Here is a 25,946-nt window from a genome sequence, read left to right as displayed (position 1 = left end):
TGAGTGGCCACCACACATAGCTTCTTGCTAGTCCCTTCATCCTTACGATCCCTGGGTGACCCTCGTGGAGGAGGTCCAGTACTTTTCCCTTTAATTTATCCGGGATTACCACACGATCACCCCATAACAGGCACCCCCCTTGAGCCAAGAGCTCATCACGTTTTTTAACAAATTCCTTAAAGCGTTAGCCGGCGCAGCGGCCACCCTCTTTGTACCCAACCGGTACAGTCCTTAACATAATGTCGGTATGATGCCGAGCCACTTCCTTAGATGTGACTGGGCCAGAGTCAAGAGTCAATAAGCAGGATGGGCGTCCCCGGAGTGGGGTCTTCGATCGCCCCTGGTAGTGGGCATCTGCTTAACGCGTCCGCATGCCCCACTTCTTTTCCTGGTCGATGCTGCAGCTTGTAAGAATAAGCGGCTAAGAAAATAGTCCATCGGGTCAAACGTGGCGAAAGTGCCACAGGCGTTGGGCGGTCGCCTGCCAGTATTCCTAACAGCGGTCTGTGGTCAGTCACAATTTCAAAGTCTCGCCCAAAAACATATTCGTGAATTTTTTACCCTGACACAATTGCTAGCGCTTCTTTATCTAATTGGCTATAGTTCCTCTCTGGGAGGACATCGTTCTAGAAGTAGAAGGCTATAGGGGCTTCTGTGCCGTTTGAAGTCTGTGGCTGAGTACAGCCCCACCCGTAAGGAGGCATCGCAAACCAGCACTAGGGGCAATGAGTTATGATATTGGATGAGCAGGCTATCACTTGAGAGCAGGTTTTTACTGCTTCAGCCCTATTCTCCGACTTTCCCAAGACCAAACAGTATTTTTCCTAAGAAGCTTATGCAGCGGTTCAGCAACAGTCGCTTTGTTTTTAAAAGACGCGTAAAAATTCACTAGCCCAGGAATGCCTGTAGCTCTGCTTTGTTTTTGGGCGCTGGAGCCTTTCTAATTGCCTTGACCTTGCTCTCAGTGGGGTGAATTCCTTTCTTGTCTATACAGTAGCCCAAGAATTCGGATTCTACCCCTATCTGGCATTTGTTCACTTTAACCTTTAGTCCGGCTGACCGGAAAATGCCCAGAACCTTTCTTAACGCTCCCCAATTCCTCATGTTTTCCCCTGATATTCAGACATCATCAGTAGGAACTACCCTGGGAGCCCTGCAGAAGTCGTTCCATTAAGTTTTGGAACAGCCCTGGTGCCACACTCACCCCAAATTGTAATCGGGTCACTTGAAGGCACCCCTGTGCGTTACAATCGTTTGGGCTTCAGCTGTGTTGGCGTCTCACGGGCAGTTGTTGGTAGGCTTGGGCCAAGTCTAACTTTGCAAAGACTTGCCCTTGCCCCAAAGAGTGCAGTAGTGTTGCACCACGGGAACGGGTAAGCGCTTTTCTGTAAGGCTTTGTTAGCGTCGCCTTGTAGTCAGCGCAAATTCTAATTGACCCATCTGGTTTTATTGGGGTGACGATTGGCGTCTCCCACTTTGCGTGGTCGACTGGCACCAAAATCCCTGATTTATGAGCTTATCAGCTCCTTGTCAATTTTGGTTTTAGGGCAAAGGACTCTCCTTGCCTTTAAGCCTAATGGGGCTACCTGGGGTCTAAGTTGAAGGAAATAGGGGTCCCCTTGTACTTGCCCAGGCAGTCCTTGAAGACATCTTGAACTCGTTAAAGAGAATGTCTTTCAGGTTACAGTCACTTCTGTAGATGCCAGTCACTCCCATGCCCAGGCACGAAACCAGTCTAGTCCCAACAGACTGGGCAGGGTCCTTCGACGATCGTGATGGGCAGGGTCTTCTTGTGTGGTCCGTACTCGACTCGGACGGAGGTGGTCCCTCGAACAGGGATGCGATTCCCTTGGTAGTCGTGGACTCGTGGCCGTTGTGCTTGCAGGTGGCGCCGCGACTGACGGCAGTGACTTCGCCAAAGTGTCCCAGGACATGATGGTGATCGCTGATCCCGTGTCTACTTCAAGCCGGCACCGTACTCCTCTATTTTGGTTTGGTGAAGATCTTCTTCTCCACTCGGGTTGGTGGCGACCTATGACCACAGTCGTTTGGTTTGAATCCGCGCCTTTTTGTTTGAGCCAATCGCGGGTCGCCTTGCCGATCCGCGCTCTGATTCCGATTTGAATTTTCGGCGGGAAGGTTGGGCGCTCGACAAACTTGAGCTAGGTGCCCTTTCTTCCGCACCGCCGACATGTTGCGTCCTTAAACTTGCAGCGTTGGCGCTGGTGTTGACCTCCGCAGCTTCCGCATTCGTCTCGGTCCTCTTGTCGCGTTTCTCGGTTCGGCAGACCCTTCCTCATCTTCACCGTCGGATTCGGTCTGAACCTCCTCCTGGTGCACTGGGGTTGGCTTTGTGCTCGCCTTTGGTGGAGAGGCTTTGCAGTGTCTCCGCCGCTTGGGTGGACATTTCATGTGCTCTGGCTTCGTCCAGAGCGTTGGCCAGCGCAGGTTGCTCTTTGCTAGCAGCCGTCGCCTCAAACGGATGTCTCTGACCCCTCGGATGAGTTGCTCTAGGAGCACCTCGTCTAGGTCGCGTACCTGCAGTCCTTGGACGCTTTCCTTAGCGGCTATGTAGTCACCTATGGATTCGCCTCCATCTGTCTTCGCCTCCGAATTCAAACCGCCGCACGATTTGGACGGCGTTGGCGAATGGTTTTTAGTAAGGTTTGCAGAGTTGGCCACGATACGATTGTATCGGCGTTGGCTCTGCCAGGGCTTCCGCGATATCAATGACCTCCGGACCACAGTGGCTTAAGAAATAAGCCCTTTATGGTTATCTGGAACTCCTTGCAGTTCGTTGGCTTCTAGAAAGCTTTCGAAACGGGTCATATACGTTCCCCATTTCTCTTTAGCCGGGTCAAACGGTGCGGGCGGAGTGTAACTGGCCATCTCCGCTTTTCTGCCCTGTGTTTGCTGGGTTCGGTTCTTTCGTGCTTCAGCTCGGTTCTGGTTCTCCTTAGCCTCGAAATCCCACCCTCGTCGCCAATGTTAAGTTCGGGAAGTAACGAGGCTGGAGACCAGGGTAGTGACAACAGCTCTTTAATATATGGTGAACCCAGCGACTAAGCTGGGGAAAAACCTCTCCTTATATACAGTTCTACTGGCGGCTTCGTCCAATCAGCAACGTGCTGATTTCCCGCCCAAATATTTAAAGGTACATACATGAATACATAACACCCTCTATTCTATTAGCACCAGGAAATAGTAATCTTCATTACAGGAACTGCCATGACTCAGGAAATGTTCATTCCTTTGCTGAACACCAGGGGTGGGATTCAGCCGGTTAGGACCAATTCAGGTGAGCCGGATGCTATTTTTACATCTGGTTCGCTGAACCAGTAGTTGCAATGACTGGATGGCCCCTCCCCTCCCAGGAGTCTCCATGCAGCCCGTTTTGGATGCCAGGTAAGTGCAGGGCCTGTGCAGAGGCTCTGGGAAGGCAAAAAACGGGCCTCCTGGAAGTCTGGAAACAGCTGTTTTTACCCTCCTGGAGGCTCGAGGAAAGCCTCTCGAGCCTAGGGTGGGTGAAAAACGGGCCTCCCGGGAGTTTCAGAAGTCTGGAAATGGGCCCATTTCCAGCCTCCGAAGGGCCTCTGGAGCCTGGGGGAGGCCTTTTCACCCTCCCGGAGGCTCAAAAAAAGCATCAGTAGCCTGGAGAAGATGAAAATACACACACATCCTGCTGTTGTGCAGGAGGCTGAGTAGGGCACGCCCACCATGGCCATGCCCACTCAGCAATTGGGTAGAGAACCGGTTGCTAACATTTTTGAATCCCACCCCTGCTGAACATCTCTCAAGGTGAGCTTGTTAATTGGGAAACAGTATAATATCTGGATCTGCCCTGTTGAACAGTCAAAGCTTCTGTATAATAGCAGCACACCTGTGAAATAAGCATCATATTAGATTTGATTCTGTTACTACTCAAAAGGTTTGTCAAAGCTGAGACCTGTAAGAGCAGAATTATAAGTGTGAAGTTATGCTCAAATGGTGCTATCTTCTGAAAATAACATACCAAGGAACCTATCATTGTTATTGTAGTACAGATAGTGCTTATCAGATATTAGAAGGCTGGGAAACTTCTTGTCTTCATTCTCAGCTGCTTTCAACAGTAGGACTTATAATGGATCATTCGGATGCTGGCTGTTTTAGTTCAGCAAATGTTTAAAAGGCTACAGCTTTATGGTATCCTTCCCTGAATGGTTTCATATGCAGATCTAATCATTATTTTTGTGCATTAAAAATAGTTTCAGTGATTAAAATGTTTCCCTTAGCTTATGTTTCAGAGATATTTCCTTACCTAAAAAGAAACAAAATTATCATCGGTGAGAGCAAAAAAACCAGAGCAGGAGTAATTTCTGAGTTCCTGCCAGTTTCCCCATTGAGTTTCCTTGTGGGACATTATCAAGGAGCATTAGAAATCCTTCCTTCCTTCCTTCCTTCTCTAAAATGTAGGAGATGATACTCCCTTCTCTTCTATATTTATGGAAAATTACATATATCCAGAAACCAGTTACGGCACATTCTCCAAATAACAAACCTACCCACACATTCAAATTCTCATTGCTCAGAATAGGTTGGAACTCGTATACTGAATAGGTTGGAACTAGTATATCAACTATAGAAAAGCAACAGAATGAGATATGGAAACAGATAATTCTCTAATTTTCTGAAGTAGCCACAATTTGGCCAAATATCATTCCCTTGGGAGTAATGGGTCCTGGCATTCTGTGGGTTATCTTTCTTACAAACTTGTTGATGAAGTTTGGCCCAGAAATTCATCATTTTGGCCAGTTAAAAGTGGCAGAAAACACACACACACACACAGAGAGAGAGAGAGAGAGAGAGATTTTTACCTCTTCTTGCTTTCATTACTAAGGAGTGAATGTTTCAATTTGCAACTGGTTGCTACATTTCCCCAAGGATGCAATCAGTGAGTAATACTAATTAGAAATTATCCATAAAAATAGAACAAGACTGACCTTATGTAGCCCGAATTCTGACTTTTCAGACAGGCTAATGATTCTCAAATCATACTGCACTGTACTGACTTTATCAGCAGTTAACTAGCAAATATATCTCTGAACAGACTTTATATGATTCCAAAGACAGCCTGGATTTATCACACTGTTCATCACCCATTGTCTTTTAAAGAAATATGTGCCTTAAATGGTTGGTTTCAGCACAAATTGAAACCTATGTGTTCTCAGTGATGACTCTCCTGTTACAAAGATTTACAGGGTCATTGCAATGTTAAGTACAAATTGTGCTCCTGCTCAACTTTAGAATGTGACATGTTTAAAACTTATTTATAGGTTAAATTAACTTCACACAACTAGTTGGACTGTTTTCACAGTTCTTCAATCTCCACAGAAGTTTATAATACTTAATCTTAAACTGACCAGAGAATGATCTAACTATGAAAACATAACTACAGGAGATTTTTCTACATTTAATTCTTTTCAGTTCTAAATTTAATGTGTGTCTTACTGCATACATGGGACAAGATATCAATTTGAAGAGTCCCCAGTTTATCTATACGCTGATGATACTCAGCTCTATATTTCCACCCCTAACCACCTCAACGAGGCTGTTGAAGTGATGTCCCAGTGCCTGGAGGCCGTACGGGTCTGGATGGGGAGGAACAGACTCAGACTCAATCCCACCAAGACCAAGTGGCTATGGATGCCAGCGGCCCGGTACAATCAGCTAATTCCATCACTGACCATTGGGGGCGAGCTATTGGCCCCCACGGAAAGGGCTCACAATCTGGGCGTCCTCCTGGATGCACGGCTGTCTTTAGAAGATCATATGACGGCTGTCGCCAGGGGAGCTTTTCATCAGGTTCGCCTGATACGCCAGTTACGCCCCTTTCTGGATCGGGCTTCCTTATGCATGGTCGCTCATGCCCTTGTTACATCCCGCCTGGACTACTGTAATGCTCTCTACATGGGGCTCCCCTTGAAGGGTACCCGGAGACTCCAACTGGTCCAGAATGCGGCTGCGCGGGTGATAGAGGGAGCACCTTGTGGCTCCCATGTAACACCCCTCCTGCGTAATCTGCACTGGCTCCTGGTGGTCTTCCGGGTTCACTTCAAGGTACTTGTTATCACCTTTAAAGCGTTCCATGGCATAGGGCCGGGATATTTACGGGACCGCCTACTGCCACCATTAGCCTCTCACCGACCAGTGCACTCTCACAGAGAGGGCCTCCTCCGGATACCATCAGCTAAACAATGTCGGCTGGCGACCTCCAGGGGGAGGGCCTTCTCTGTGGGGGCTCCTACCCTCTGGAATGAGCTCCCTCTGGGGCTTCGTCAACTCCCCGACCTCAGGTCCTTCCGCCGCAAGCTGAAGACATTGCTGTTTCGAAGAGCAGGACTAGCATGAACGTAGTTTTAAATTGGGGTTATAAATCAGGGGTTTTAAACGGGGTTTTAAATTTGTATTTAAAAGTTTTAGGCCATCAATTGAATTAATTTTCTATTCTTTTTTTGCTGTTTTATATGTATTATATGTTTTCTGTTGTTTTATTGGCTGTGAACTGCCCTGAGTCCTTTGGGAGATGGGCGGTATACAAATATAATAAATAATAATAATAATAATAATAATAATAATAATAATAATAATAATAATAATAATAATAATAATAATAATAATAATAATAATATAATTCCAGAGCCACTTTTTATGGGCACCCTCAGCATGGATATTACAGTGTCCAATGTCAAGAACTAAGGTTTTGTATTACATAATTCAGTCCTGCTAGCTCAGGAAGAAATACTGCATAGTTGTAGTGATACTATTATAATAATATCTTCTGGAATCTAATAAATCACACCACAGCAGCATAAACTTAACATTATCAACTTCAAAGGGAGATTCTGATCAATTATTACAGACCATAGCCACACTAGTATTTTGCTTTCCAGTCATGTTGTTGTTGTTAGTTGCGAAGTCGTGTCCGACCCATCGCGCCCCCATGGACAACATTCCTCCAGGCCTTCCTGTCCTCTACCATCCTTTCCAGTCATAGGCTTCTGCATCACAGAAGAACCCAGAAACTTTGTGGGAGGAACCCATGAGAGATTTATTTCCCATTCCTTGCCCTTCTGCCACCTAACATAATACAGATTAAATATTTTACCAACAACAGACTCACAATTGGAAAACGGAGACTAAACTGTACAGGCTGCCTTCATTTTCTGAAAAACAAGGGAAGGAGGAAATTAGTTATCATACATTCCCCATTGTTTAACATTTTGTGATGTATATATTCTGTCATCTAGTGACAGAAAATTATTTGAAGAAGTATTCAGTGAATACACAACCTGTCCCCAAAGTTATGACTGCTTTCTCCCACATGTACTGTGGTGATGTGATTACATTTCTGTGCATTACAATCAACTCATATTTGCAATCAACTGCAGTGTGCCCAATCACATGTTTGGAGAGGGTTTTTTGCCAGTTTCCAGTAAAAAATACTTATTTGGAATAATGGATTGTAAACATGGTCATAAAATTGAGTCCTGTCATGTTGTGCCATGATTTATGATCGCAACCACTTTTGACTGCAATTCCAAACTCCATTGTGATTGTAAGTCAAGGACTACCCATTCAAGAAAATTATTGCTGGTGATGCCTGTCTCTATTTGTAAGAGTTCAAAAATGTAAATGCTGAGTATATTTTAAAGTCAATCATAATGTAACATCAGCAGATTTGCTTAGTAATAATACAATTAACGATACATCATCATTATATTGTGACAGAAGTTCACAGTAGGTTTGGAAATTATACTCCAAGAATGCTCATTGATGGCTCTTCGTTAAGTTGGAGGGAATTTTTCAATGGGTTGCTGCATGACTTTTTAGTACATCTAAAACGTACATCTTTTTAAAGTTTACTTTAAAAACTAAAAAGTTTACTTTTTAAAGGAAACTTTAAAAAGATGTACTTTTTAATACTTTTATTAGTAATAGGGAAGGAGCTACCATACATTTGAATGTAGCACAAATCTGTCACGGATCTCTCTCAAAACAGAAGGAAAATTAAAAGAAACTATATAGGAAAAACAAAATTAATTGTTTCTACAATAGAAAACTAGGCTGAATCAAGTAAAATGAAATATATCAGAAATCAATGTATTTAGACATAAAGGAAATCGCGCCACAGGAACAGATATAGCACAGGAGCAGCTGTATATATGAATGGGATCTTAGAAAGGTGTTCAGTCAGAAGCTGAATGTGAATCATCGGTGTGATGAAGCTGCAAAGAAGATTAATGTGTATTAAGAGAGCTGTAGTTTCCAAACCAGTAGAAATAATAGCTTCATTTTATTTTATACTAGTTTAATATTTTATCTGAAATACTCAGCTTTGGATGTCATTCTTTAAGAAGGAAATAAACAATTTCAGTCGGTCCATGGAAGAGTAACCAAAATGGTCAAGAGAAGGGAAATCCTATGAAGAAAAGAAAATGCTGAGCTTGGACAAGAGGAAATGAACAATGTACTGCTTAACGCCTGAAGGAATGACACATAAAAGAAGACAGAAACTTGGTTATTTATTTATTTAATTAATTATGAAATTTATTTGCCACCCATCTCATATCCAACAACTCTGGGTGGCTTATGTTTGCTCTGAAGCCAAGGCTTCTTTTATTGGGCAGGAATAAGATATTTTTACAAAGTAGGCAGAAAATGTATTTTGTTTTATGATGTTTCCTTCTAGATGGACTTGTTATAAAATTTAAGTAAAATATTTGGAATCTGCAATTGCTGCAAAATTAATCAGCCCCTTTGTTGGCAGCTAATAGATGCTACATTTATATAATAGCAATAGCACTTAGACTTACATACCGCTTTACAGCCCTCTCTGAGCAGTTTACAGAGTCAGCATATTTCCCCCAACAATTTGGGTCCTCATTTTACCCACCTCGGAAGGATGGAAGGCTGAATCAACCTTGAGCCTGGTGAGATTTGAACTGCAAAATTGCAGTCAGCCAGCAGTCAGCAGAAGTAGCCTGCAGTACTGTACTCTACCATGGCTCATATATAATACTTGTGCTATGATGTTCTGGTTGCCAACAGGAAGATTTAAATCCCAGTTTTGACCTATAAAGTGCTATATGGCTTGGCAACTATGTAGTTAAAACTGTATGTTTCAAATAGACTCTTTCTGTTCAGTGCATATATTTCAACACTGACCTCCTCTTCAAGAGATCTGGCAAGAAGAAGTGCTTCTATGTAGCTACAGTGGTCCTCTTAACAGTCTTCCACCAGAGCTCCAAATGGCAATGTTAGGAAGATAGAGTTCATTAAAAGGATTGAGAGGGATAGGAAAGAATAATTATCTTAACAAAAATAATTGCAACAATGTGCTGGAGCATGAGTTTCCATTCAACATGAAATGATATGGTTACCTACCTTTGACTATTTTTGTAAAATCTATTAAATAAATGCATCAAGAAAGTATAGCCGGGATAGCTCAGGCAATAGAGAAGCCTGTTAATAGAACACAAAGCCTGCAATTACTGCAGGTTCGAGCCCGGCCCAAGGTTGACTCAGCCTTCCACCCTTTATAAGGTAGGTAAAATGAGGACCCAGATTGTTGGGGGGGGCAATAAGTTGACTTTGTAAAAAATATACAAATAGAATGAGACTATTGCCTTATACATTGTAAGCCGCCCTGAGTCTTCGGAGAAGGGCGGGGTATAAATGTAAAAAAAAAATAAAAAAAATTAGCCAACCTCGTGTAAAACTATTTTATCCATCTAAGCATCAAATAAAAGAAGCCATTCATTGCATTTTAAGAATGCATGTTTATAGCTGTTGCTCCACTACACTGGGCACAACTAAATTAACAGGTTTTTAATCTCTAGTTATAATAAGATCTGTTTTGATGGGCTTTTAAACCCACACAAAATTTCAATGATGCCAACAGGTTTAACAAGTTGCTGAAGGTCTTCTTTCAGGAAGAGCCATAATAGGTAAATTTAGGGTATGGGGATGAGGGAAGATAAGAGTGACAGTATTAGGAACACAAGTTTGCATATATTAAACAAGCATACCATCTGGAGGCTTTATATAGTATTTTAGGGTTTAATATGATTGAGTTGGCCTTTACATTTTTTAATATGTGAATAAATTTAGGCTTGTTGCACTAAATGTCTAACAACACTTTCCTGCCCTTCTTCTCATCAGTATTGATATATGTACAAATGTATGCCAATGTGATAAAGGAAATGACAGAAATTGGAAGTCAGGAACTGTGACTGGTAGATCAGTTAGAAAATTCTATTCAATTCCTGAATATACTTATCTGAATTTAGCACTAGCAAAAAGAATATACCGGTAGTAATATGGGGAAGCTAAGGCTGTCTTGATTTTGCTGAATCTCTGATCTCAATTTTTCTCACCATGCTAGTCAAATTTCTGAAAACTGAATTTTAATGGCATCTATGGGCTTTCTGCTTTAAACTATAAATTCAGGTCTGAAATAATTATCTAAATCAAGGTTGGATAATTTGGCTCCTTTCGAAAGTGCTGGACATCAACTCTGTCAACCCTCACCAGCATGGCAGCAACAGAGGTGGGAGGAGTGCAAGAAAAAGCAATTTTCATTCAATATGGGGTAATATAAATAAATGTATTATTTATTTATTTTATGAAGGCCCAGTTGAGGTAATCACAAGTCCTGAGGGCTGCCTTGATGTGTAGATCATCAAATCAAAAAAAAAAAAAAAGACCCAGGAGCTCCTCCATAACAAAGAAGAGAACAATAAACAAAGCAATGTTGTCATTCCATGCATTGTAGGAATATCTGAAAAGCTCAAGAGGTTTTTCACCCAACACAACATATGCACTTTTTAAACGCAAGAATATACTGAGGCAGATGCTTGTTCACCCCATGATAAAAAACCCAGACACAAACTGAGCAATGTGATATATGCAGTACAATGCAGTAAGACATGCAGATCTGTACATGGGAGAAACAAGATAACCACTTCACAAATGCATGGCACAATATAGGAGAACAGACCCACAGGACAAGATTCAGCAGTTAAACTGCATTTGAAAGACAAATACCACTCCTTGGAAGACAGCAAAGTCTTCAAAAGTCCATATTCTGGAGACAGAGGACTACTTGTTTAAAAGAGGGGTCAAAGAGGCCATCTACATTAAAATTCAACAGCCCTCATTCAATAAAGGCAGGGGAGATAAAACACAACCTAACTTCTGTTTATAACATAGTCCTTTCAGCAGTTCCAAAAAGTTTCCACACCCATTTGCACTGTTCAGTTGACCCTGAGGGCACTGATAAACCTCCAAGTGGTCTTTTAAAAAAGCACCTATGGGGCTTCCAGGGTTAAGAAAACATGGTAGGGGAATGGAACTTTTTAATATATTTATTGTTTTATATATTTATTGTCATTTTTGCGTGAGATGGGTGACTTTGCATTACGTATGTATATAATATCTATATGTATATATATAACCACTCATCTTCTATACTTCCTATAATATAGTTCAAGTTTTTATGGTCACTTTTTTAAGCTATATTTTACAGACGTCAATGGCAAGAATAATTTGCATTATTAACAGAGCATTTAGAGCATAGAAAAATCTACTTATATGAAATCATTATAGATTAAAATACTTTTGAGTAATACTTCTATTACATCTGCTTTTAAGTTGGCCAAAATTAATTATAAAAAATATTCCACTTTCAAATAATCAACTAAACAACATGAGGATCTGTAGATGTGTAGATAGATGTAGATAGACATAGAGCTGTATCCTTTTTCTTACCTTTTTATAAATACTTTTGAATGAAATATCAAGAAAGGAATAAAACTGTAGTGAGTAGCTAGTTTAGTATAGTAATTATGGTGCTGACTAGAAACCAGGAGACTGTGAGGTTTAGGCCTACTTTAGGCATGAAAGCCTGATGGAATGACTTTGGGTCACTCACTTTTCTGCAGCCCAACATCTGTCATGGGATTGTAGCGTAAATAGGAGACAGCAGTATTAGGCATGTTCCATTGCTAAAAAATGTAATTAAATTAAATATAAAAGTGCAGGATAAATACGCTACTCATCTGGAATAATCAACTGGACTTTGGCTAATATGTTATGTTATGTTATGTTATGTTATGTTATGTTATGTTATGTTATGTTATGTTATGTTATGTTATGTTATGTTATGTTATGGCAGAATATAAGGAAAAACAGCTGGATGACAGATTAAATAGATGGAAAACCAAAGCTTTGCATGGACAGCACTTGAAAAACATTGAAGGAAAATGTGATGACATCTTTACATGGGCATGGCTTAAGATGGGAACCATCAAGAAAGAAACAGAAGGTTTAATACTCACTGCTCAAGAACAAGCACTACAAACTAATGCCATGAAAGCGAAGATACCAAAATCCACCAACAATCCAAACTGCTGACTTTGCAACAACAAAATCAAAAATGTTTCACATTTAATATGTGAATGCAGCAAAATCGGACAAACTGATTACAAAGCTAAACACGACTGAATTGCTAAATTAATCCACTGGTCATTAGGTAAAAAATACGACTTATCCAAAAAGTCATGGGAACATAAAGCGGAAAAAGTTATAGAAAATGAGAAGGTGAAGATCTTGTGGGACTACAGATGGATTGTCATTTGGAACACAACACTTCAGATATCACAGCTGTCAAAAACCAAAATGTAAAATTTATTGACATCGCGGTACCAGGAAATGCCAGAGTTGAAGAAAAAGAACTGGAAAAAAATCACAAAATATCATGACCTGGCCATTGAAACTACACGATTATGGATGAAACATGTAACAGTGATACCCATTGTCATCGGGGCACTTGGTTCCATGTCCATGAATTTTATAAGATATATCAATTGCAGTTTCCTGCAATAACACCAGCATTACGTATCATTCTTTTGGCTGTGAAAACCATATGCTTTAATATAGAGGGTCTTCTCTCATGAGAGACAAGTCCTAAACATGGAAGACATTATTATGTAGTGTTTGAAAGGATAATGGCTATCTCTTTCTATCCAGTCCTTAAAATGATAGCTTTCCTAGTGAATAACATCAATCCTATTTACTCTAGTTTTATTTTAAGAACTTGTCTCAGTCAGTGAGTGAAATATACAAACTTTATTATGCTTTCAAATTCTATTTGCCAAGATGATGAATGCTTTGGTGATATTGTCATAATATATATCTGTAATAATAATTTAATGCAGAAACTTGAACAGTCCTGCCAAACATCCAGCCAAAATTTTGGGTACATTACATGGATGAAACTTTTTACCATTGTAAAACACACCAGACTAGAAGAGATACACCATCTACTCCACAACGTATTCAATGGGATCAATTTTACACCTGAGGAAGAAAAAGAACAACTCCCCTTCCTAGATATTGACCTAAGGAGACAAGATGATGGCAGATTAACTAACAGATAGGAAGCAGCAGGTGATGCTAAGCAAAATCACATCAGATACCTGTATAATTAGCACAGGGGCCTCCCAAGGATGTGTGCTTTCTCCATTTCTCTTCTCTTTATATACCAATGATTGCATCTCAAACAATCCATCTGTTAACTACTGAAGTTTGCAGATGATACAACATTGATTGGTCTCATTTGAGACAACGATGAATCCGCATACAGATGGGAGGTTAAACAACTAGCCTTGTGGTGCGACCGGAGCAATCTGGAACTGAACATACTCAAATCTGTAGAAATAGTAGTAAACTTTAAGAGAAACTTTCCCATACTACCACCTCTTACAATACTAGACAATACAGTATCAACAGTAGAGACCTTCAAATTTCTAGGTTATATCATATCTCAAGACCTAAAATGGACACCTCACATCAAAAACATCATCAGAAAATCACAACAGAAAATGTTCTTTCTGCGCCAACTCAGGAAACCCAATTGTCCAAGGAGCTGCTGATACAGTTCTATAGAGGAACTATTGGGTCTGTCATCTGCCCCTCTATAACTGTCTGGTTTGATTCTGCAACCCAACAAGACAGACATAAACTTCAGAGGATAATTATAACTGCAGAAAAAACAATTCCTACCAACCTGCCTTCCATTGAGGACCTGTATACTGCACGAATCAAGAAGAGAGCTGTGAAAATATTTGCAGATCTCTCGCATCCTGGACATAAACTGTTTCAACTCCTACCCTCAAAACGATGCTATACAGCACTGCACACCAGAACAACTAGTCACAAGAACAGTTTTTTCCCGAAGGTCATCACTCTGCTAAACAAATAATTCCCTCAACACTGTCAGACTATTTACTGAATCTGCACTACTATTAATCGTTTCATAGTTCCCATCACCAATCTCTTTCCACTTATGACTGTATGACTATAACTTGTTGCTGGCAATCCTTATGATTTATATTGATATATTGATCATCAATTGTGTTGTAAATGTTGTACCTTGATGAACGTATCTTTTCTTTTATGTACACTGAGAGCATATGCACCAAGACAAATTCCTTGTGTGTCCAATCACACTTGGCCAATAAAATTCTATTCTATTCTATGCTAAGCAAAATCACATCCGATACCTGTATAATTAGCACAGGGGCCTCCCAAGGACGTGTGCTTTCTCCATTTCTCTTCTCTTTATATACCAATGATTGCATCTCAAACAATCCATCTGTTAACTACTGAAGTTTGCAGATGATACAACATTGATTGGTCTCATTTGAGACAACGATGAATCCGCATACAGATGGGAGGTTAAACAACTAGCCTTGTGGTGCGACCGGAGCAATCTGGAACTGAACATACTCAAATCTGTAGAAATGGTAGTAAACTTTAAGAGAAACTTTCCCATACTACCACCTCTTACAATACTAGACAATACAGTATCAACAGTAGAGACCTTCAAATTTCTAGGTTATATCATATCTCAAGACCTAAAATGGACACCTCACATCAAAAACATCATCAGAAAATCACAACAGAAAATGTTCTTTCTGCGCCAACTCAGGAAACCCAATTGTCCAAGGAGCTGCTGATACAGTTCTATAGAGGAACTATTGGGTCTGTCATCTGCCCCTCTATAACTGTCTGGTTTGATTCTGCAACCCAACAAGACAGACATAAACTTCAGAGGATAATTATAACTGTAAAAAAAACAATTCCTACCAACCTGCCTTCCATTGAGGATCTGTATACTGCACGAGTCAAAAAGAGGGCTGTGAAAATATTTACAGATGCCTCACATCCTGGACATAAACTGTTTCAACTCCTACCCTCAAAACGATGCTATACAGCACTGCACACCAGACCAACTAGACACAAGAACAGTTTTTTCCCAAATGCCATCATTCTGCTAAGCAAATAATTCCCTCAACACTGTCAAATTATTCACATTAGACTGCATTACTATTGCTATTGGTCTTCTCATTGTACCTGTCACCCATCTTCTCCCACTTGTGATTACCTGACTGTAATTTTGTTGTTTGTATCTTTGCGATTTATATTGATATTGATTGTTTCCTAGTATGATTTGATTGCTTATTGTACCATATGACTATCACTGGGTGTTGTGCCTTGTGATTCTTGATGAGTGTATCTTGTCTTTTTATGTACACTGAGAGCATATGCACCAAAGACAAATTCCTTGTGTGTCCAATCACACTTGGTCAATAAAGAATTCTATTCTATTCCATTAACAACCTGCATATACTGAAAATCAACACACACAGACCAAATTCTAAATTTCACAAGCAATCACCCACTACACAGAAGAAGAGTTGCATCCAGATCCTTTTCAAAAGAGCCAAAACATACAGCAGCACTGAGTCATTAAGAAAAGCAGAAGAGAAACATCTTTTCAAAGTTTTCCTCTGCAATGCTATCTAAAAAAAAAATCATAATATGATCCTTGTCATCCAAACCCCAACAAAATATAATCACAACACAAAAACAAGTCCTGCCATACATCAAAGGAACATTTGAAATGGCTGACAGAATACTGCAAGCCCTAGTAATAATGATAGCTCACAAACTCACATTTACACTTAGAAAAGAGCTATCTAAAATCAAAGACAAAAAACAGAAGGAAGACATCAGCAACATAATATACAAAATCATTTATAATGATTGTAACCAATTCTATGTTAGGACAAACAGGAAGGCAATTGAGACCTAGGGTTCATGAACATCAACTAATAGTAAAATGGCATGACCAAAAATCTCTGATCTCAAACCACATTGATAATGAACAACACCAGTTTGATTGGGAAGGAACAAAAATCATTGGCCACGCTAGCACCCACCATGAACATGAATTTGTTGAGGCCTGGTATTCTACCAAAGGAGCAATTAACAAATATGTTACCTAGATCCAGCATATGAATATATAAGAAATCAGACCATTCAAACTACCAATCAGCAAGAGAACCAATGCTCAGAATTTAAATATAGCTCCAAACGAACAACCAACCAAATGACCAATTGACCACATTGGCACACAAGACATTTATAAGCTAAGGAGAATAAGACAAGACAATCCTGATGATGATGATGTTACCTAGTCTGGTAACAAAACATTCAGAAACTAAATTGAAACAACTTTGGAGAGCAAACCACTGCCAAAATCTAAAACCTGATCTACAAGTATTTTCTACTATTTCAAAACATATATCTGTGACTAGATAGGAGGATTCTTGCATCAGCAGTTAAGTTTTCAATATATTCTCAATGGACATTAAGACAAAACTAAGTACGATGCATGGATTGGCAGACACAACAATTTCCAAACTGTTGTCATATTATTTCACAAGTTTTCTATCCCAAGTGCAAAATCCTGTGCACCTCCTCTAAAATAGTTAAGAGTATCTGTTTTCTGAAGTAAGTAGAAAAGGCAGCTAGGATATCTGCTGAATTATCACTGAGTTAGGAGGTGTTGTCCTCCAAGAACTTGTCAAAAAACAATCCCAAGTGATAAAAGAAGTTTTATTTCAGTGTGAAGATATTGCTGCATCTTTCAACTAAGTGATATCAGCTATAGTCAAGATAGATATATACATGTGTTATGTAAACTGGGATGCATCTTTTAATGGTACAGGAGAATGAGGTATTAGAAAAAGAGAAAGAAGGAGACAAATACCATCTTTTGTTGCCTTCATTTATTGATTGTATTTCATTTCTATACCATTTCCCATGATACAAAATCCTATTTTTAAGGATATTAAATATTTATTTTTCAGTTAGGGTTGTTAAATATTTATTTTGTTTATTTAAAAGTTAAATGTATACTTTCTTTAATCAACAAGTTCAGAATAGTACTACTGAAATAGATTTTTTTAAATTTAATTTTGTCACAATATATAAACATTGTCATAGTAAAAAAAAGAAAAACATATCATGAAATACACACACACACACACACACACACACACACACATATGTAAAGGATATGCATAGCTATATTAATTAGATATAATAAAGAGAACAATAGGACAGGAACGGTAGGCACTTTTGTGCTCTTATGCACTTTTAATATTTATACTGTGATTTTTTACTTGGCTGTACACCGCCCTGAGTCCTTCGGGAGAAGGGCGGTATAAAAATCGAATAAAATAAATAAATAAATAAAATAAATAAAACAGCTCCCAAAAATGAACTTAAATGTCACTTAAATGACATAAAATGGGAATTTAGAGAAACAATATATAAGGAATTAGAAAAGCATTTAAAATGTTTTAAAATGCTGAAGCAATTAAATTTTTTTTACCTGCAAGCTAAGCTAGAGTGTGTTAAAGACATTAGCCAGATCATTACAAAAAGACCTCTTCTTCTTACCAAAATTCTCTTTCGATGAATGAGAGTTCAATGTGGAGTTAAGGCAGCCTTTGCCTTCAATAAATAGGACCTGGTGCTTTTTATCAAAATGACAAAATCAGCTCCTTTTATATGTCTATACAATATTGCAATACATGCACAAAAGAGATGGAGCTTCTATCATGCTTGACACTGCTTTCACCATTTGTTCATTTTTTAAAATTTTATTTTGTCACAACATTATATACAAGCACATACAATGAAAGGAAACAATAGGACAGGAATGGTAGGCACTTTTGTGCACTTATGCACACCCCAACATTTCCCCAACATTCCCTGTTTATACTTACAGACTGCCACACTTATTTTATTTTATGCTGTCATTGCTAAAGTTAGTTGATGTTATTGAGAATCTTTTGAACACTGGTCTCCTATTCAACTCAGACCCACTTTGCTACAGTGTCTGCCTTGAAATTCTAGCATGTATGACAAATGGCCCAAAGCAGTGGTGAAATCCAATTTTTTTTATTACTGGTTCTGTGGGCATGGCTTGGTGGGTGTGGTAGGGGAAGGATATTGTAAAATCTCCATTCCCTTCCCACTCCAGGGGAAGGATATTGCAAAATCTCCATTCCCACCCCACTTTGGGGCCAGCCAGAAGTGGTATTTGCCAGTTCTCCAAACTACTCAAATTTCCGCTACCGGTTCTCTGAACTGCTCAAATTTTCCGCTACTGCTTCTCCAGAACCTGCCAGAACCTGCTGGATTTCATCCCTGGCCCAAAGTGATTCTTATAATCGGTTGTGTTTTGTGATGTCTCATTCATGTATTGCAGGTCTTCTTGAAATGACTATATGATTATGTTGATAAACACTGCTTAGTTTCTTCATTCACAGAGATTACATCACAGTGATTACATCACTTCATTCACAGAGATTACAGAGATTCTTCATTCACAGAGAATGTACATATTTAACGTGTAGAAAATCAAGTAAAAAAAGTATTGCAAACTGAATTCCTTAGTATTGGAAAAACATATAATTTAAACATTTGACAAACAGGATAAAACTCAGAAGGAGACTGTTCTAATCCCATTTTTTTCAAATATCAATGATTGATATTGATAAATATTCAAATGTTTTCCCACAAAAAGACTGCATGTAGATTTATTTCTTATTGTTTGTGTTACATAGAAATTGTGTATTTGTACACATATGTATTAAGCAGTGCTGCCAGCAGAGTGAAACTGATCTATTTTTTGATGTGATGATATACACTATAGTTATAGATATATCTGCTATTAAGCTCTGCTGAAGGCATCCTAACTAAAACTTAAAACAAACACTAACCATCCCTAACTAAAACTAACAGGCTAAGGAAAAGCAATCTCCCAATTACATTAAACTGGGCATATCAGTGAAGGCTGAACCAGAGGTGGTATTCAGCTGGTTCAGACCAGTTTGCCTGAACTGGTAGTGGAAATTGTGGGTGGGTATGCCAACCTGCCCCGGCTCTATGCCATCCTATTTAGGCATGTTTTTGAGGCCGACACTTGCACGTAAGGCTCGTGCATGAGCAAAGCGCATATGCAGAAAACTGGGTGCATGTGCGGAAGGCAGGGGCGCATGTGAACCAGGCGCACAGCGAACCGGTAGTAACATAATCTGAAACCCATCGCTGGGCTGAACTGCATAAATTTAAACATACTGGCTATATAAAATTGCAGTAAAAATTATAGAATGAAATGTCAAATACAATAAAGAATGGAAACATCAAGAGATTCAACAGAGATTGGAATTGTTTTGGGATATGTGCTGCCAGTGTATGTTAAAATAAATAATAAAAACAGGTCAATTTATATCACCCAGATAATATTTGTTTCTTTCATAGTCATCCCATTATGGTTTTTCATTAGTTTGCATTCTTGATATACCAAAACATCCCGGACAGTTCTGTGGATAAAATGATTTTTGGAACATTTACAGTTCTGTAATTCTAAGATCACTAAAATCATGGCTGGAGGAATAACATGAAACTTGTTCTTTCTGCCCCAATAATGATCATCTGGGAATCAGGAAATTTGGTGTAGAAAAGGACAAACTAATTTTAAATTAGATTAAAAATAGTGAAAGGGATATCTATAAATGTGTGCATGTCCTAAGTCTTGCTGACTTCAAAATTAGTCAGTCAATTAGCTGACTACAAGTGAATTTTAAATTAGATTAAAATAGTAAAAGAAATGTCCATAGCAATGTACATGTCCTAATTTTAGCTGATAACAATTTTTTTTAAGTAAGTAAGAAAGAATAATGTGTACTGAACTTAAGTTCAGTAACTTCCAGCAGCCCATATTAATGCAAGAATTAACTTTAGGACTGTTTACCAGTACTCCCAATACCTGCAAATATTCTCTAGTCTTTTAGTGACATACCCTAGCTTAGCCACTAATAGTTTTTACTAACTATATAGACAAATGTATGACTTTCCTGTATTAAGAGAAAAGAAACACACTTTGTCCTTTGCCACTAATCAGGTCAAAGAGCATTTGAAGGATGCACCTGATATCCCAGGAAGATCATCACTGTAAGAAGATTCAATAGACTTTGTTCCTCCACTAGAAAAGGAATAGCTTAAGGAACTCTGCTCCTCTCTGCCAGAAGAAACAATCAACTTCCTAATGTGTTGTTCCTCTGGGACCATAGAACAGAAGGTAAGGGAGCTAGTGCAAGGTTCAAATTAATGAAAGCCATAGCTTGAAATAGAAGATTGTGAATTTGTACGATAATATCTTGTCTTTTCATTTATCAGCCCAGCACAATGTACAGGGAGGATGATTTATCTCCACAGAAGCACACTCTGGAAGGTGGATTGGGCTAAAGGAGAAGAAGAAAGACCAGCCAGTCATCTAGTCATATCCATGTAAAATGGGGACTTTAATCAGACTCCCCAATCTAATACTGTAATTGCCACACCATTCTCACAATAGGATAGGTCCACACATTATACTAAAGCAAATAATCTCATAGTACATATATAAGTGGCAAATGGCACCCTGGAAAGGTATGAAAAATTATTGGTATGGGTCATATCCAGAAATGGACAAGTACAGGCTGATTGAATGCAGAATCCCCAATACTATAAATGTTATTCACTTGGCATCTGGGAACATCAAGATAGGCAAGAATGTATTTGACCAGTGGTGGGTTTCAAATTTTTTTTACTACCGGTTCTGTAGGTGTGGCTTGGTGGGTGTGGCAAAGCTTGGTAGGCATGGCTTGGTAGACGTGGCAGGGGAAGGATACTGTAAAATCTCCATTCCCACCCCACTCCAGGGGAAGGTTACTGCAAAAATCCCCATCTCCTCCCGATCAGCTGGGATTTGGGAGGCAGAGAATAGATGGGGGCGGGGCCCATCAGAATTTTTACTACCAGTTCTTCAAACTACTCAAAATTTCCGCTTCCGGTTCTCCAAAACTAATCAGAACCTGCTGAAACCCACCTCTGATTTGACCCTTAAATAGACTGGCTTAATATCTAATGCAAAGTGATGGGTTGGTTCACCCATAAACCAGTTTCACAAAACACATTAAACTAAGCCCAAGTACATCCCATTATGATTTAGTTCAATATAGGAACCCAACCATTGCAGATTGAATTTGCATTTAGAATAATTACAGCAGTCTCCAGACCTCTCAGTTACACAGTTCATGATAGCATGGTCACCATTGCAACTTTAAATGAAAATGTCCTTTAGGTGGGCTCTCCTCACATATAATGGTTGTACAAGCTGTGGTGGGAGTCAGCCAGTTCGCACCACTTCGGGAGAACCGGTTGTTAACTTTGTGAGCAGTTTGGCAAACTGGTTGTTAGAAGAAATCATTAAGGCAGAGAACCGGTTGTTAAATTACTTGAACCCCACCACTGTGTACAAGCTTATATAATTTAGAGAATATTACAAAGAGGAAGCCAGAGATAAGGTGTCTAATCCAGCATGATATGAAGTAAATACAATTCTAGAACAAATTAGAAGCAAAAGGTTGGTTTCAGTTTAGAATGGAGAAATGTTTGGACAGCTTTAGCAGCAGAGCTTAACAAATATGTTTATGCATGCTTTGAAAATGATTATGAAGAAATGCTTTGGCCCTACGTAACCTCTCCGTAATCCATTAAAGCAGCTTGATTCTTTTTCAGGGTTGTGCATAAGCCTGAAAAAAGTTGGGGGTCCTTGAATGAACAGAGCAGTATCATGTTCACCTAAGTACCTGTGCATTTCTAAATAAGTGAAGCATATAAAATAAGCTCCAGGATAATATATTGCAAAAGAATCCAGATTTGACCCAATAATGATTTATTGAAATTTAGACAACTTTAGAAGCAGAAGCTTTACAGCAATTCACAGGCTGATCGCTTTGTTTGCATGGTCTACCGAGTCCCTTGGGAGCCTTGCAGATTTTTTCATGCCAACATGTAGGCAGCTAGATAGTGGTGAACAGATTTCTATTTTATTTTTATGTTTTTGCTGTTAACAGTTAATATAGCTCTGTGTGCAAGAATAGGCCAAGATATCGAGATGTAGAAAATGTGTCTCTCTTTCTGAATAAGTATACCTTTTATGTTCGCTCATCTCTGTCCTGCTTGATTGGTCCCAAGCATGATATGGAACTATAAACTTTACTTCATTCAGATTAATTTCTGAGACTCTTCCATGGCTTTTATATAGTAGGTAAGAATAACACAAGCAAAAAGGTATACTGGGAACTCACAGTAATTATTAAGCTAGGTAAAAGTGACAGTAAACCATGAAAGAACATAAAAACTAAAATGGGCTCTGAAAGAAAAGCTCACAAACAATGCCCCCTAAAGTACATTGGAATAATTACAGCTGACACTAGCATTAGTTCATGCAAAATTAATAGATTTCTAAAATCTTCATTTTAGTATTTTGCAGCCTGCCCAAATGATCCATCCCTTAGTAGTCCAAAGGAAATAAAATACCAGTGAGTTCATCACTTTGGATTCCCCAAGACTCTTACATTACTCTTCTTTGTGAGGGAGCCTTTTAACTTTTTCATTACTTTGATCTTAAAAATAGATTTTTAATTAAATTCAGGACTATTATTCCCCTTTTGGGGAATTGGGAAAAACAAATGCAACTTAGATGCAGGACCTCTGAGCATAACGCTATACCTCTCTTTACAGTTTGCTTTGGCATTTTTATATATTGTCTGCTAATAAAATGTAATGATTTTCATCTTTTAGTTTGACATCTGAGACTCTTATCTTTTATCTATTACATACAGTCTTTCAGCCCATAAATACATAAAATGACAAAATAAATTACTTAATCTTGTGTTATATTTGGAAATACATTAAAGCATAGCTCTATAGGAAAATTTTATTTTTAACACCTTGGACTGGCCTTCTATTTTTTATGATTTTTGTATTAAATTCAAAGAGTATCAAGGCATCATCTCAGTTACAAGTGTTCACAAGAGCCACATTTTAAAGCTTTACAATTTTCTAGTGTTTTTTGATAGAAATGTTTCAAAATGAAATTGCATCCAGTTTTTGCAGAGTATTTTCAATTAGTTGTTTACATAGACACAAACACACATGAACAGAAACTTTTTTTTTTATTATAAAAACTATCAAAATCCCCTAGATCTTACTTAAAAAGTAAGATTTAAAATTTATGTAGATATTCTACAGCAGAGGTCTCCAACCTTGGCAACTTTAAGCCTGGAGGACTTCAACTCTAAGAATTCCCCAGCCAGCAAAGCTGGCTATGGAATTCTGGGAGTTGAATTCCTTCAGGCTTAAAGTTGCCAAGGTTGGACACCCCTGTTTTACAGGATACTGTCCTATCATATATTCTTTTCATATTCCAATACTGGAATATCTTACCTGATTTAAAACAAGCAATCAAATTATTTAATTTAATAACCATTAGCAGGTCTAAAGCTAAGTTTCAATTGGAAATACAATTTTTGTAATGACTTCTGAATCTGTTCTAGTTAAAAAAATAGAGCAAAATAATAATGTTCTGAGCTAAGGAAGAAATCATTTTTCTCATCTGAAAATAAGTCAACAAAATTTCCCATCCTTTGTGAATTTAATAAACATTTGTTTTATTGAAACTAAGAAGGAAATGAGAAATAGATGTTTTCTTTGCTGTATCATATGCTTCTATCATAGTGATTGTTCTTCTTCCTTGGGATAAGTGCTGAAATATGATGTGGTATGACTGCATTCTTAGTCATTTCCAAATTCTATTCCAGGACATTTGGGATAGAGCCCAAGAGCTTAGCATGTTTTCCTTTTTTCATGGTAAAATTGTGCAAATATGCATTAGAGTGTGAAAACAAACAGTCTAATACATTTTTGCAAAGCTCTTTATGTTTACTGTTTATTGCAGATACCAGATCCTAATTAAAAATGCACTAACAAAAGCCAAGATACAAAGAACAAAGATATCATGAAAGCTGGTATTTTTTTTTAAAAGCCATGATTAATCCTCAGGGATTTTTTTATTTTGCTTCATCCCCTGTACAATTATAGTTCATATGACAGTGAAGAGAATGTAGTATTAAATATTATGATGAACTTCACCAAACTGTATTAAAAATAAATCATAATATGGTTATATTTCTGTGAATTTAACTTTTTTCCAAATACCATAGCTGCATCCAAACATCTTTCTCTGTATTATCCTTGAAGAATAATAGCACTTTTAAGTGTAATAGGCTGAAGTTTAAAAAAGGAGTGAGGTCAACTTAATTTTGAATTTGAAAAACTAACAATTTTTCAAATTATATGGCATACCCTTTGGTAAGTAATGCTAATAATCTAATATTTCTTAGCATAGTAGCCTTCAGATGTGTTAGCTGTCAATTTCTCCATCTCTTAGTGAGCATATCTAATGCTTAAGGATTGTGGGATTGAAATTTAACACATATGTAGAACACCAGTTGGTGAAAGGCTGCATTAATCTACATTAAGTCAAAGCTAAATCAGAATTATCTATGGAAGGTCTGTTTTTGTCATGACAAATGCCAGAAAAGAAGATTGCACAGAACAAGAATCAGCTTTGGAAATTTATGGAAAACCTGGCAAAGATCGGTTTCATTTCTAGTACTTCTTTTTAAAATAGGCAGAAAAGAATTAAGAACCTGCTATAGGGAACTGCTGCCACTTAAAAGAGTTAATGATAGGCGAAATGCTTTGATTTAATCTAAGTTTTCTTTTCTTTTTCTTTGTGTAGCATGAATTTGATAAGTCTGGAAGATGTACATGAACTTTACCTGGTTTGGATATATATCTACTGCCTTAAATATTCATTTGAATCTTATTGAACTAAAATTACACTATTATACTGGACAACAATTTTTCTCAAAACTTTTGCTTTTTTAAAAAAAACTTTTGGTGAGTATGATACTCCTTCAAACTGAATATAAAAACAATTTCAGAATGACTATATTAGATAGAAATCTTGAGAAATATGAAATTCACCTTTAATGACCATATTGATTTAATTACATAGTATTTCCAATGTGCTACCTGAGTTCAACAGGGCTAAAAGTGTTTTGATGATGATTTCCATTTACATTCAGTGTTTGATGCATCTTGCTGCAATGTCCAACAATAGTCAGCTACCATTGATGGATTCCAGTTGCCCTGATTAAAGCACCAGGTTAGAAAGCAAGAGACATAACCCTCAATCAAGTATCAATCAAAACTAGGTGTGCATACCCCTTACCTCTCCTACTCCAAACACTACAGGTCTCAAATGTAAATTAATAAATGCAAGAAGTATTGTAAACAAATTATCCGAATTTATCCTCTTATTAAACAATGGTACATTTGATATTATATTTGTTTGTGAAACTTGGCTGAACTCATCCCTCCCTGACTCCATTATTTCAAACAAAGAATATCAAGTCTTTCGATCAGATCGTGAACACCGCAGAGGTGGTGGAGTAGCTATCTTTAACAAAAAAATCACTGAACTTAAAAAATATTCAAGTTGCACATAAACTTTCTCTTCCTGAAACTATTGTACGTGACCTGTCCACTAACACCACTCTTAGATTCTTACTATGCTACAGAGCCCCTGA

The 25,946-nt window shown here is 38.4% G+C and overlaps 1 long non-coding RNA gene across 1 annotated transcript; it reads left to right on the top strand.

Annotated features, from left to right (window-relative positions):
* Positions 1-3,288: 3,288 nt before the first annotated feature.
* LOC131197616 (uncharacterized) lies at positions 3,289-25,672 on the top strand. Its single transcript, XR_009154996.1, has 3 exons — positions 3,289-3,405; positions 20,366-20,542; positions 25,094-25,672. It is a non-coding gene; the product is annotated as an uncharacterized LOC131197616 (long non-coding RNA).
* The last annotated feature ends 274 nt before the right edge of the window (positions 25,673-25,946 follow it).

This window comes from Ahaetulla prasina, chromosome 4 (genome assembly GCF_028640845.1).
Source record: "Ahaetulla prasina isolate Xishuangbanna chromosome 4, ASM2864084v1, whole genome shotgun sequence".
In the NCBI taxonomy this organism is placed as follows: domain Eukaryota; kingdom Metazoa; phylum Chordata; class Lepidosauria; order Squamata; family Colubridae; genus Ahaetulla; species Ahaetulla prasina.
The sequence above is the reverse complement of the archived record's forward strand: the minus strand, read 5'-3'. Positions and strand labels throughout refer to the sequence as shown.